Genomic DNA, 13,434 nt, shown 5'->3' with positions numbered 1-13,434 from the left:
TGAACTACAGAACCGCATCTGTGTCATACAGACGCATCTGTGTCTGGTATAAAGGCGTCTGTACATTCTGTTTTGCAATTTTCAAATTTGTTTTGATTCGGGTTTTCGGATTTTGTACTTAGGGTTTCAAATCTGGTTTGTTTTCGGCTAACTCTTGCAGATCTAGCTAACCTGGTTTGTGCAGCTTGTTTTAGAGGCAAATACGTTTTTGTTGAAGGCCCCTTTTCACAAAGTCTTTTGGGTTTTAAAATTTACCTAACTTGTGTGCTTGCAGGAAGGGGTTATCATTTGAAACAACCCAAACTACTAACAATTTTGTTGCAGGACCTTTGCTAGGGTTTTGTAATTTTATTGTGTGCCTTGTTTTTCATAGCTTAGCAAACACTTCAATTGGTGCACTAAAATTGAATCATTGTCTTTTGTGTCTTGAGCAATAGGCTCTTTTTGTTTACTCTTTAGAGGGCCTGTCTTCCCGTGTGGTCATTAGGACTACTAGTGAGAAGAGAACGACCCAAGTGGTAGCGAGGAAAACCCAGCTCATCCAAACCACTATAATCAAATGTATTCATGGTGAAAACTATGGATAACGTGTGCTGATTAGTTCATACCGACACTATGTCTCCCCATAAACCCGTTTGATCAAATTTATTTGATCATTTGTAGGGCGTAACCCCTACCGGCTGGGAGCCTTCTGTATTTACAGAGCTGAAAGTGCCGCATGTATGGCCACACGAGCAGATGCCCTTACTAGCACCTCTTTGTTTTAGATGCCCAAATCCTTCTAGTTGTTGAGGCAGGAGGTCGGACCTCTGGTAGCGGCCCACACACATACGGTTCTTAGTAGAGATACAAAGTTTTCCATGGGGAGTTTTCATGGGGACTGATGCTTGGCTGACCCGAGAAGTGAGTGCCGAGGGTGGAGCCAGTGAGGTCAAGCATCTAAGTATCCGCTCTGAATAGCGTAGCCTCGGGGGTAAAACCCTATGTGGGATCAACAACTATTGTCTTGGCCAGCTCTAAGATTTGTGCTTGTCTTATGCTAAACACTCAAACATTCAAGACAAAACACCAAAACATTGTGTCTTTTGTGTCTTCAAGTGCATGCAAAAACTTTTTACATCAAACAACACACTTTTGGAGTCTAAACAGTCTGCAAACATTGAGTCATCAACACTGTGTCCTCTTGTCACGAAAAACAGTCAAAAAATCAGATTTGGTCACAACAAAACAACTTCACAGATAGGAAAAATTGCACTAAAGTTACAGAAATGCGTCTGTGTCTGTTCAAACCGCGTCTGTGTCGGATAAGCGCGTCTATGAAGTACAGAATAGCGTCTGTGTTTTTATCAGCATCTGCGTCAAACAGAGTAGCGTCTGTGTCTGGAAAACGCGTCTGTGAAGTATACAGAGGCGTCTGTGTCAGGATTTGAAAACTTTAACAGTCAAGCAAACAAAGAAAATTAGTTTCGGCATACTTGAGCTTCTTAGGTTGTCTCTTCAGGTTTTCATCTAGCATTCAGCCTGTTCTAAGGTCTCACAAAGTCAATCATTGCTTCACATCTCATTTTACATTCATACTTGTCTAAACTTGGGTCAAAAGGTCACTTGCTTGTCCTCATCATACTTTGTCAACACACTACATATAACAACACTTTGCTAAGTGGTCCCTCATCAAGGTTTCTTACCTTTGGGTCTCATTTGGTCTTACTTAGAGTCAAGGTCAGCTTACCTCATCAAGAGAAACTATCCTCTCTTTGGAAGTCACACCTACTCTACTACTTACATACTTGGTCTTACACTTTGGACATTGCAAGTACACCTCAAGATTCACTTACACTCCATAGAACTCTTGGTCTTCCATACTCTTGTCATTTTCGTCTAGTCTCTCATATTGGTCTAACACCTAGTTCATGGTTGAAACCTGCCTTCAAAAATCTAGGAGAATAGCTAAAGAAGCTCAAAAATCCGCAAACATGAGTTCTTATGAGTATGACAATGATCTATTTTACAATCCTGAACACACTACATTACCAGACATGAATGTTTATAGACACAATCCAAATGTGGAAAACACAAATACTATAAACAATGCTACACACAATGACAATGTTGACAATTCTTCAATACTATCAGTAGACATACAAGAATCTATAATGGATCCTCAATTCAATAGATTGGTTGAAGAGATAATGAGGAGAGATCGTCAATACTTTTTAAACATGATGGCACAAAGTGGAGCTAAAATACCGCATGATTTTGACTTATCTCAACTTATGGAAAGTCGACCTTCACAACAAGCTCAACCTAACATGGATCAAAGGAGACCAAATAGTGGAGGAAATAGAGGACCGAATATGATGCCGGAGTCACCATCAGTTTTGCTTCAAAAGCCAGCAATCCCACAGACACAAGCTCAAACATATGATACTTACACTCAAGGACCATCATGGAGGCCTTATGCTCAATCACATGCTCAAGGTATGAATCAATCAAAACAAGTGGATACTCAAGGACATCCTCAAAATTTTGACACAAGGAGACCTCATGTCAAAATTGGGGGCAACACAATGGAAAATGAAAGGCCTATTGAATATGGTATATATGCACAAAACAGATATGGGGTCCCTCAACAAGAAGTTATGCCAAGTGCTCCATATATGTCGCAACAATATAGACCTCCATATGGACATGTCTACGATAAGTATCATCCATACATGGAACAAGCTCCTCCTCAAATGGGTGTTTCAAACATGGGGTATGCTACAAGAAATCAATCTCCTCCCAAGAACAATTTGGAGCAACAAATAAGAGATCTACAAAAGAAAATGGAGGACATGAGTACACCAAAACCTACATACACTATGAGAGATATATGTCCTTATCCCTTTGATAAGAGCATTCCAATGCCTCCATTTCCTCCACACTTTATAACGCCAAAATTTGACAAATATAGAGGGAGAGGAGACCCCAAGGCACACATAAGACAATTCTTCACAGCTTGCATTGAGGTAGCGGCAGAAGAAACATGCTTGATGAGGTTATTCCCACAGAGCTTAGGAGATCAAGCTATGGAATGGTTTTCTCAATTACCTCCTGGTATTAAGTCATGGGGTGACTTAGCAGAGGCATTCATTCAGCATTTCTCCTACAACATTGAAACAGATGTCTCAGTTACTACCTTGTGCAATACTAAACAAAAGGAAGGAGAATCTTTCGCAACATTTTTACAGAGATGGAGAAACTTAGCTAGCAGATGCTCTTGTGAAATCCCGCAAAAACAAATGGTGGAGATGTTCACACAAAATGTTAACAAGGCTATTGGCTATGATCTCAGAAAAGCTTGTTTGTCTACATTCAAGGATGTCATTGAAAAGGCCCTAGCAACAGAAAAGGTCTTAATTGAACAAGGAGTTATCAAACTATTCAAAGAAAACAAAGAGGACTTCAAAGGAAAGGACAAACCAAAATTTTGGAATAAAAACAAGAACACAGTTAATGATGGTGTTGTTGATGCCAATACAGTGAGACCCAAGTTCGTCTTTTCTGGATCAAGTTCTACCAACAATCAGGTGAACACTCAAACAACTTCTAGACCACGAAGGAAGTATACTCCATTGGGGGAACCACTTGAATCAGTATTCAAAAAGCTTGTAGCAAACAAAGTAATTACAGTTCCAGATTTTCCTCCTTATGAACCAAAGGTAAAACCAAATTGGTGGAATGATGATGAGTATTGTGAGTTTCATAAGAGCAAGGGTCATAAGACAAGTAATTGCCATCGATTGAAAAACATTGTGCAAGATCTCATTGACAGAGGAGATATAGAGATTGAGGGACATTCATCTAATCAAGAACATGAGGTGTTTAAGGAACCATTCCCAAAACATGACAAAGGAAAAGGCAAAGTCACAGATGATCAAGCCAATTATACTAGAGCACCTTACAATTATGATTCTACTATCAATCACATCTCAATGGACAATCATATCTCTACTATTACTATCAAAAACAAAAATCCTGAGAATCCTCCTCAGAGACCCAAGATTGTCCTAAAAGGTGTGGGATCTTCTTCCGAACCTACCTCGGAATGTCATGTTACAACCCGTCGAGGTAAGATTACATTGCCAGGTACCTCCACTAAAAATACCAATCTTTCATCAACCAAGCCTTAGTACGACCTTGTAGAACAACTAGGGAAGACACCTGCGCTCATCTCTATTCTTGAGCTCTTACGTATATCTCTTGCACATAAAGCTATCCTTGACAAAATCTTGAGAGACACTGCCATCCCTACTAATCTAAACGTGGACCAGTTTCAAGCCATGGTGGGATACCTATCCGTTCCACACTCCCTCACATTCACAGAAGCCAATGACGCCTCCATAAGTCAGCCACATAATGCACCTCTACATGTTGAAGCCTTCATACATAAACATCGAATAAAGCGAGTCCTGATAGATGGAGGAGCAAGTCTTAATATTTGTACCTTGAGTACCATAAGACAATTGGGATATTCTGACAAGGCTGTGAATGCTACAAACCAAATCACCATCAAGGCTTATGATGATGAAGAGTGCTCGTCCAAGGGCACAGTCACCTTACCGCTAAGAATAGGGCCAGTCACAAAGGATGTGGTTTGTCAAGTCCTAGATCTTGATCTCACATATAACATATTGCTAGGACGTCCTTGGATTCATGAAATGAGGGCAGTCCCATCAACATACCATCAGTGCATTAAGTTCCCTCATAATGGAGTCGAGGTAACGGTCAATGGTGATCCAAATCCATTCATATATTGCAATAACTTGAGGTCACATACTGAGACTATCATCCCCAGTAATCGTGAGGCTACTCCTTCTTCAGCATATATTGATCCTGAGTCATTAAAGCCCTCGACATCCAAACAGGGTGAACTTAGAGCCAAGTTTCAAGACAAAGGCATGGGAGAATACAATTTGAATCAAACAATGTTTTTACGACAAGTCATGACTTCTCCCAAGGAATATGGGAGGCCACATCCTAACAAGCAAATCTCCATCATGATACTCCAATGGGATCCTACCATCTTTCAAAAATGGGGTGAACTAGAAGAAGAAAACTTATATAAAATGCTCTATAAAGATGTTGAAGAGGACACACATGATCAGATTATTATACCCTGTGAGAACTATGGCAAAGGCTTCAAAATTTTGTAAAGATTCGGGTATGATGGAAAAAGCCCTCTTGGACTACGCAAAGAAGGTGTCATGGAGCCCTTACAACCTGAGCTAACTACAAGAAGGGAACGCTCCAAGGGGCTTGGTTTTCTGAATCCCAGACTACATAATAAAAGAACAAAAGAGGTATGGCGAATTAAAGTTGCCGAAGTTCAACAAGAGGATTATCCTTCCACAGACTCCAATGAGTGGGAATGGGGTTCAGACAAATCCTCCAATGACTATGAGCTCACCGAGACATTCAGAGAGCCAGATGAACCCACAGAGGAGGAGGAATTTTACAAAAAGTTCAGAGTTGGTCAAGAACCAACCCATAAAGATCCTGCACAAGCTTTGTTTCAAGGTCCTAGGTCAAAATCACATAGGATGAGGACACCTGTCCCAGAAGGCTCTACTAGTGATGACAATTTGGATTCGCTCACGATCGAAACTGATGAGGAGAGTGCCATCGATGACCTCGACGATTGCCTTGACATACCTGAATATAACCACATCTTCACTATTAGTCTTGCAAAATCTGAAAGCACTATAGACCTTCCCCTTGTTCACCCCCAACTCATTGACTGGGATCATGAAGGACCAGCACAACTTGATACATTTCAAAATGACGAAGCTATTATCGACTACCTTGGCATTTGAGATGATCTTCCCCTTGGAGACCACAAAGCAGGATACGCCATAGAGCTCAACAACGTGGCATACTTTGGTGAGGGTGTCGGACCTTCCAGTCGCAAAAATGTGAAAATAAAAACAAAACAAGGGTCTTATGGCGAAGACCACACTGTGGCGCTATCTGACTCCAAAAAAGTAAAAAGAAAGGACGTATCTGAGGGCGAAAACCTCTCTGAGGCACCCGAAGATGGAAGGCTCGACATTCTCCCAACATCATATGAGGAAAAATCATCCATGTTGGTAGAGGAGACTAAAAAGACAAATATTGGTACAGAAGAGGTTCCACACAACATATTTTTGGCTCAATCATTGACAGAGGCCGAGAGAGCAAAATTCATAAGCTTTTTCAAGGAACGACAAGTCAACTTTGCATGGTCATACGCTGATATGCCTGGACTGGATCTGGATTTGGTGATGCATCATTTAACAGTCAAACCGGGGGCAAAACCAGTAAAGCAGAAACTAAGGAAAATGCATCCACAAGTGGCATTGCTAGTCAAGGCAGAGCTAGAGAAATTATTGGATGTTAGATTCATACGTCCAATTGATTATCCTGAATGGATTTCCAATTTAGTACCTGTCAGCAAATCGGATCACAGCATCCAAATATGTACAGACTTCAGAGATATCAACAAGGCTTGTCCAAAGGACGATTTCCCATTACCAAACATTGACTTGATCGTTGATCTCACAGCAGGCCATGAAATGTTATCTTTAATGGACGGATTTTCTGGATATAATCAGATCAAGATTGCACCTGAAGATCAACATAAAACATCATTTACTTGTCCATGGGGAACCTTCTGCTGGAATGTCATGCCCTTTGGGCTGAAAAATGCAGGTGCCACTTATCAAAGAGCGATGACCACTATCTTTCATGATCTCATGCATGTAACGGTGGAAGATTATGTTGATGACCTTTTGGTTAAATCAATAGACAGAAATACACACTTGGACATACTTTCAGTTGCTTTTGATCGGCTAGAAAAATACAAGGTAAGACTAAACCCAAAGAAATGTGTCTTTGGAGTAACCTCCGGGAAGCTCCTAGGATTCATTGTGTCTAAAAGAGGAATAGAAGCTGATCCAGCAAAAGTCAAGGCTATCTTGGACATGCCGCCACCCAAGAATATTAGTCAACTTCAATCTTTACAAGGGAGACTCCAGTCCATACGAAGATTCATAGCACAACTTGCAGATAAGTGTAACCCTTTCCAGCACCTGCTACACAAAAACATCAAGTTCAAATGGGATGAGAACTGTCAACAGGCTTTTCAGGCGCTCAAAGATTATCTATTGAACCCGCCAGTTTTGATGCCACCAATTCCAGATCAACCATTGCTACTTTACATATTAGCTACTCCGACAGCACTGGGGGCACTCCTAGCACAGCAAATACCTGACGGCAAGGAAAAAGCAGTCTACTATATCAGTCGCACATTGGTGGGATATGAGCTAAACTACATACCAATTGAGCGTGCATGTCTCGCTGTGGTCTTTGCTTCACAAAAATTACGACATTATATGCTCACTCACAAGACTAAGTTGATTGCCAGAATTGATCCACTAAAATATCTTCTCAACAAAGCTACACTTACTGGGCGGCTGGCCAAGTGGGTAATGATTTTGAGTGAATTCGACATTGAATACGTGGACAGAAAAGCTATAAAAGGACAAGCAATTGTAGATCAACTGGCAGATGCTCCCATGATAGATGATGCTCCTCTACAGTCAGAATTTCCAGATGAGTCCATTCTAACAATATCACTTGCAAAGCCATGGCAATTATATTTTGACAGCTCATATACACAGAACGGGGCAGGAGTGGGTATACTCTTTATAACTCCCCAAGGCGATTCTATACCAAAATCATACCGCTTGTCATTTCCTTGCACCAACAATATAGCGGAATACGAGGCATTAACAACTGGGTTAAGAATTGCAGTTCAATGGAAGATCCAAGAACTTCGTGTTTTTGGGGATTCTCAACTTGTCATCCGTCAAGCAACTGATGATTATCAAACAAAAGATGAAAAGCTAATGCCTTACAAACAGCTGGTAGATGATCTAAAAAAGCACTTTGCAAAGATAGAGTTTGAGTAGATACCAAGAGAACAGAATCGCGCTGCTGATGCCATGGCTACAATTGCTTCGCTCATTGATCTACCGCAAAATGAGACCCGCTATGAGTTCCTGGTAGACAACCTGCTGATTCCATCATATGAGATCACTCCTACGGAAATGATATGTGTTGTTGGTCCTAAATCCCAGTTATATGGTCCCATATTCACATACCTTCGCGACAATATCTTACCTCCCGATCTATCGAACAATCAATGCCGTACTTTCATTCGCCAATCCTCCCGATACGTCATTTTAGCTGATATCCTATACCGGCGAGGTCTAGATGGAACCCTTCTTAGATGTTTAGAGAGTGACGAAGCTCAGATTGCGTTATGAGAAGTGCATGAAGGGATATGTGGCCCGCATACTAGTGGTCCTACCTTGGCCAAGAAACTCATCAGGACTGGATACTACTGGCCTACTATGGAAAAAGATGCATACCAGTTTATCAAGAAGTGTAAGCAGTGTCAAATTCATGGAGACCTCATACATGCACCAGCACAAGAACTACAACCACTTGCGTCTCCTTGGCCCTTTTGTCAATGGGGACTCGATCTCATAGGCAAGATTCACCCTCCTTCTTCCAATGGACATAAATTCATTATCACAGCCACTGAGTATTTCACAAAGTGGATTGAAGCCGTGCCTCTCACACAAGTTACTGGGAAACAAATCGCTACGTTCATCCTGAACTACATCATTTGCCGATACGGGATTCCTACTTCCATTATTACTGATAACGGGCGTCCCTTCAAAAATCAGGATGTTCGTGAACTCTGTGACTGCTTCCATATTGCCCACCGTTTCTCCACACCATATTACCCCCAAGGTAATGGCCAAGCTGAGGCGTCTAATAAAACAATCCTCAAAATCCTTAAAAAGACAGTCGACGACGCTGGCCGTAACTGGCATGTCCAACTCAATCCTGCACTCTGGGCCTACCGCACAAGTGTCCGCACACCTACAGGAGCTACACCCTACTCACTTGTCTACGTCTCTGAAGCCATCTTGCCTATTGAGGTCGAGTTACCTTCTCTACGGGTCTCCCTGAGAAACATAATCAACGATGAAGACTACAGGGTCTCTCGCTTACAAGAACTAGAACTGCTGGAGGAACGAAGGCACACTGCTTTTAACCATCTCAAGGCTTATCAACAATGAATGAGTCACAGCTACAATCACAAAGTTAAGCCTCGCACATTTGAGGTAGGTGACTTAGTACTCAGAGAAAATCCCAAAAATCAACAAGACAGAGAGAAGAAGGGCAAGTTCGAACCAAATTGGCTTGGTTCTTACATTATTACAACAGCATACGGATCTGGGGCATATCAGCTCTCGACTACAGAAGGTGAACCTTTGGAGGATCCTATCAACAGCATGCACCTTCGCAGGTTCTACACATAGCTCTTCAGAGTATCCTAATTCAAAATACAAAAAAAAAAAAAAAATCAAAAAAAAATCAAAAATGCAAAAAAAAATTATAAAACAAAAAATCGTTACTTGGTGAAAACCTGGCAAACAGGCGCCTTGTGACACAAAAAAAAATTGAAAAAAAAAAAAAAAAAAGTAAAGAGAAATAATTTCGTCCAATGGTGAAAACCACTTCGGTGGCGCCCTGGGCAAGTACCATGGTGAAAACTGGGTCACCAGCGCCATGCGTAGAGACTTTGCTCCTCCCTCCTTCAAGATTCTCTTTCATCCTTCACATTGCACACACTCACAACCTATTCGTTCACAATAAACTTACCCATTCCCATCATGGCTTGTTATTGATCTACCCAAGATTGGTTAGCCATCCATAAATCTCCCTTTACACTCCCTTTCCATCCATAATAAATCAGATCCTATCTGTGACTATGACCAATCCCACGTCTAGTAATGGGTGTGGAACTGAGAACATCACATGTTTCGAGGAGTACAGTTTCTTCCAGCTTCCTTCAGTCTATCCGCGCACAATCCGTAATAAAGCAACATTTGCATCACAGATCCGCAATAGAGTTTCATCTTCTCCGCAATAAAGTATCAGTTTCATGGATTCAGTCAGTTTCAGATGAGACATAGCAACAACAATGGGCTTCAACAAATCAAATCTTTCAACAGACTCAGACAACATATGGTTCAGTGCTATCTATCCTTTTTGTGAAAGTGAACATTGTGACCACAATCGAATAAGACTTAAACAAGTGACAAGAGACACTAAACTTGAGGACTACAGTGGATGTTGGTGTCGAGTCTTGGTTTTCTTTTGATTTTATCTTTTTGGTGACATGTCTTTTAGCTTTTCCAGGATGTCTTTGACTAGAGATTCTATCTCCAGGATGTCTTTGACTAGAAAGGCGAGGATGGGGTATCGTCACCCATTTTCTTTTGCTGTCTGTGGATTGTCTCTTAGTAATGCTATGACTTGTCCAAGGATATGAGGACACTGTGAGTCTAGTATGAACTAGGGCATTCCTTGTTTGTGACTGTCTTATCTCCATGCAAACAGGTACAATGACTTTCTGGGTCGAACATATGCCTCGATTTTCATAACCTATTTTGCCATAATAAGCTCAATGATGATAACGCACAAGAAGCTCTTTCACATTCATATCTTCTGTCTTTCATCCCCCTTTCTTGATTGACTTCCATTGTCCTTCTCGAGTCTGCGTAGCCCGCTGTCACATGACTGAGTATACTGACACACCAAAAACATTTGCATTTAATATAGTTACACCTGCATCACCACATATAAGCATTTCATACATACATATAGATATCACAATTGCATCACATCCTGCATACAACACATGTTAGCACATCTCACATTTTCATTATGTAAATAATCATTTGCATTATCATATTCATTTGCATTACATACATTCACATTTGCATCATGCATCACATATACAACATAAAAGAACAAAAATATATTGCATTACATCATATAAGCATCCATATCATAAAACATGCATCACATAAGAACATCTCATCACATAAGGTACACATAGCTGCCGCAAAAAAAGAATCATCTCATATATAATCAAAATGTGTCATGATACAATGATGTCAAAAGAATCATGTGGCTACAAAAGAATCACCCGCAGGTGTCTACAATACAAAAAAATGATACATATACTGATACAATGGGGAGCCCTCTATGGCTATGATGAACTCCCTCCCTCGGAGCCGCCTGGCCTCGACGGAGTCTGAGCTATAGATGGACCCACTCCAGGATCCCCCTGTCTCTCTGGTGGTGGTGGAGGACCCATAACCCCACCGCTAGATGCCTGCCTCCTGCGACTCCCTCCCATAGCCGTCGCTGTGCGCGACGATCTATGGAAGCTCCTCGCCCGCTGATCTGCTGGCACGTCAGCATAGTAAGATCCCTCCAATAGGCGATCTCCTCTCTGGCTCGTAGCACATATGCGTAGCCTGCCCCTGCATCCTCTGCTGCCCGCCTCCCTGTCCTCAGAGCTGTCTCAGCCTTCGTGTATCTTTGGATAGCCCGATCCCTCTCCCGCTCTGTGTCCCTGAGCCTGATCTTGAGGTGATCCCTCTCCCGCACCAAATCCTCAATCTCATCTGCCTGGCCCTGGCAGATCTCTCGCAGCCTCAGCAGCTCATCCTCCTCAGGATCTCTGCCCTCAGCCTCTGCCTGTGGCTCCTCCTCTGCAGGTGCCTGTACCTGTGCCTCTGCCTGTACCTATCTAGGTGCCTGAATAGGTACCTGTCCCTTTCCCTGCACCTGTCCAGGTCCCTGTCTAGGACCCTGTGCTGCTGGTACCTGTAGGGGTACTCCACCCCGACCCCTCACCACCACCTGGGCTGGTCTCTCCTGTCCTCCCTCCCTCCGAGGCGCTACTCGCCTCTCTCCCACCACTCCCCTCCGCCTCCATCGGCCCCTGCCTCCATCTCCTCCACCATCATCATCATCATCCCCTCCCACCTCTCCCTCCAGCAGCTCTCCCGGATCTGTCAATCTCGGAAAGGGATGCTCTGCCCAATAAGCAGAGTACTCTGCGTCCATCCCTGCATCCTCTATCTCTGGCCACATGTCCCATGGTAATGGCATCATCTTCGCCAGTTGTGTCACGGCCTGATCATATGATAGCAGTGGCCCGAACTGTACCTGATCTCTGACTGTGCGGGCATACATGCCCGAGCCTCGTGGCATCTGCTGAATCCACCCAAACTGCCTGCATACCCTGTCAACAAGCTGCCTCTCTAGAATATAGGGCGTCCACCCAATAAGATACCTGCTCCTGAATGCATAGGGTAGCTCCAATGCGTCATCATCCCACTCCTCGCACCCCAGGTATGGCCTTCAGATAACCATGTCTATGTCATCTATGACGCGCCTCCAATGCTCCAATCTACCAATCCGAGGCTGGGATGTGATCATGTCGTATAAATGCACGAAGCTCCGTCCCTGCCCTCTGCCTCTGAAGTGGATCGACCGTGTGATGGGAAGGTGCTCATATGCCCACACCTGAAGGAGAGTAACGCCGCAGCCCAAGCCCACTGATCCGTGGTAAACAAACTGATGCAGCTCATAGTACAAATGTGCCAGGACACATGGCCCCCATGCATACCTGGTGTGCTCTATCATCAGTGTCTCCAATACCCCTCCCCAGCCAACTGCCAATCCTCGTGTGGCTCTATCCGGACATAAATACCCACTGATAGCTCCCCCAATAACAGTCGGCAATGCTAAACCTGTGGCGGTCATGGTATCCCAGGCCACGTGACCTGCTCGCATCTCCAAATCGGGATCCTGAAACACCCATCTCAATGCCTCCCTGTCACCGTCACAATCGTATGGAATCAACTCTCCATCGATCGGGATATGCAGTATCCTGTACACATCCTCCAGTGTCACTGTCATCTCACCCATCGACAGGTGAAACGTGCACGTCTCAGAGTGCCATCTCTCAGCCAACGCAGTCAGTAACCCCATGTTTGCCCGAAACTCAGGCACATAGAGCACATGTGTCAGACCCATCTCCTCAATGGAAATCATGTCATGAATCGACAACTCTAGTCGCAACTTCTAAGTCGATGGGAATATCTCCCATGACTCCAACATAGGCAGATACTCCTGCAGTCAACCAATCAATCATGTCAGTTATCGTGGCATTCATTGTTTATCACAAAATGCTACTTGCTACCTAAATGCATACGCTTACCTATCCTAGTGACACTCACTGTTCATCACAAAGTGTTGCTATCTATCCTAGTAGTGCTCCCTGTTCATCACAAAGTACTACGTGTGTGACATTCCCTGTTCATCACAAAGTGTTACTCACATTCGCACTCCCTGTTCATCACAAAGTGTTGCCTATCTTGGTGCTCCCTGTTCATCACAAAGTGCCTTGATCTATCCTAGTCTTCCTAGAGGACCTGCTTGAGTGTATCCTCTCAGCAGCTTATCCAATCGACA

This window comes from Cryptomeria japonica, chromosome 1 (genome assembly GCF_030272615.1).
Source record: "Cryptomeria japonica chromosome 1, Sugi_1.0, whole genome shotgun sequence".
NCBI classification, from domain to species: Eukaryota; Viridiplantae; Streptophyta; class Pinopsida; order Cupressales; family Cupressaceae; genus Cryptomeria; species Cryptomeria japonica.
This window is presented reverse-complemented; position numbering follows the sequence as displayed.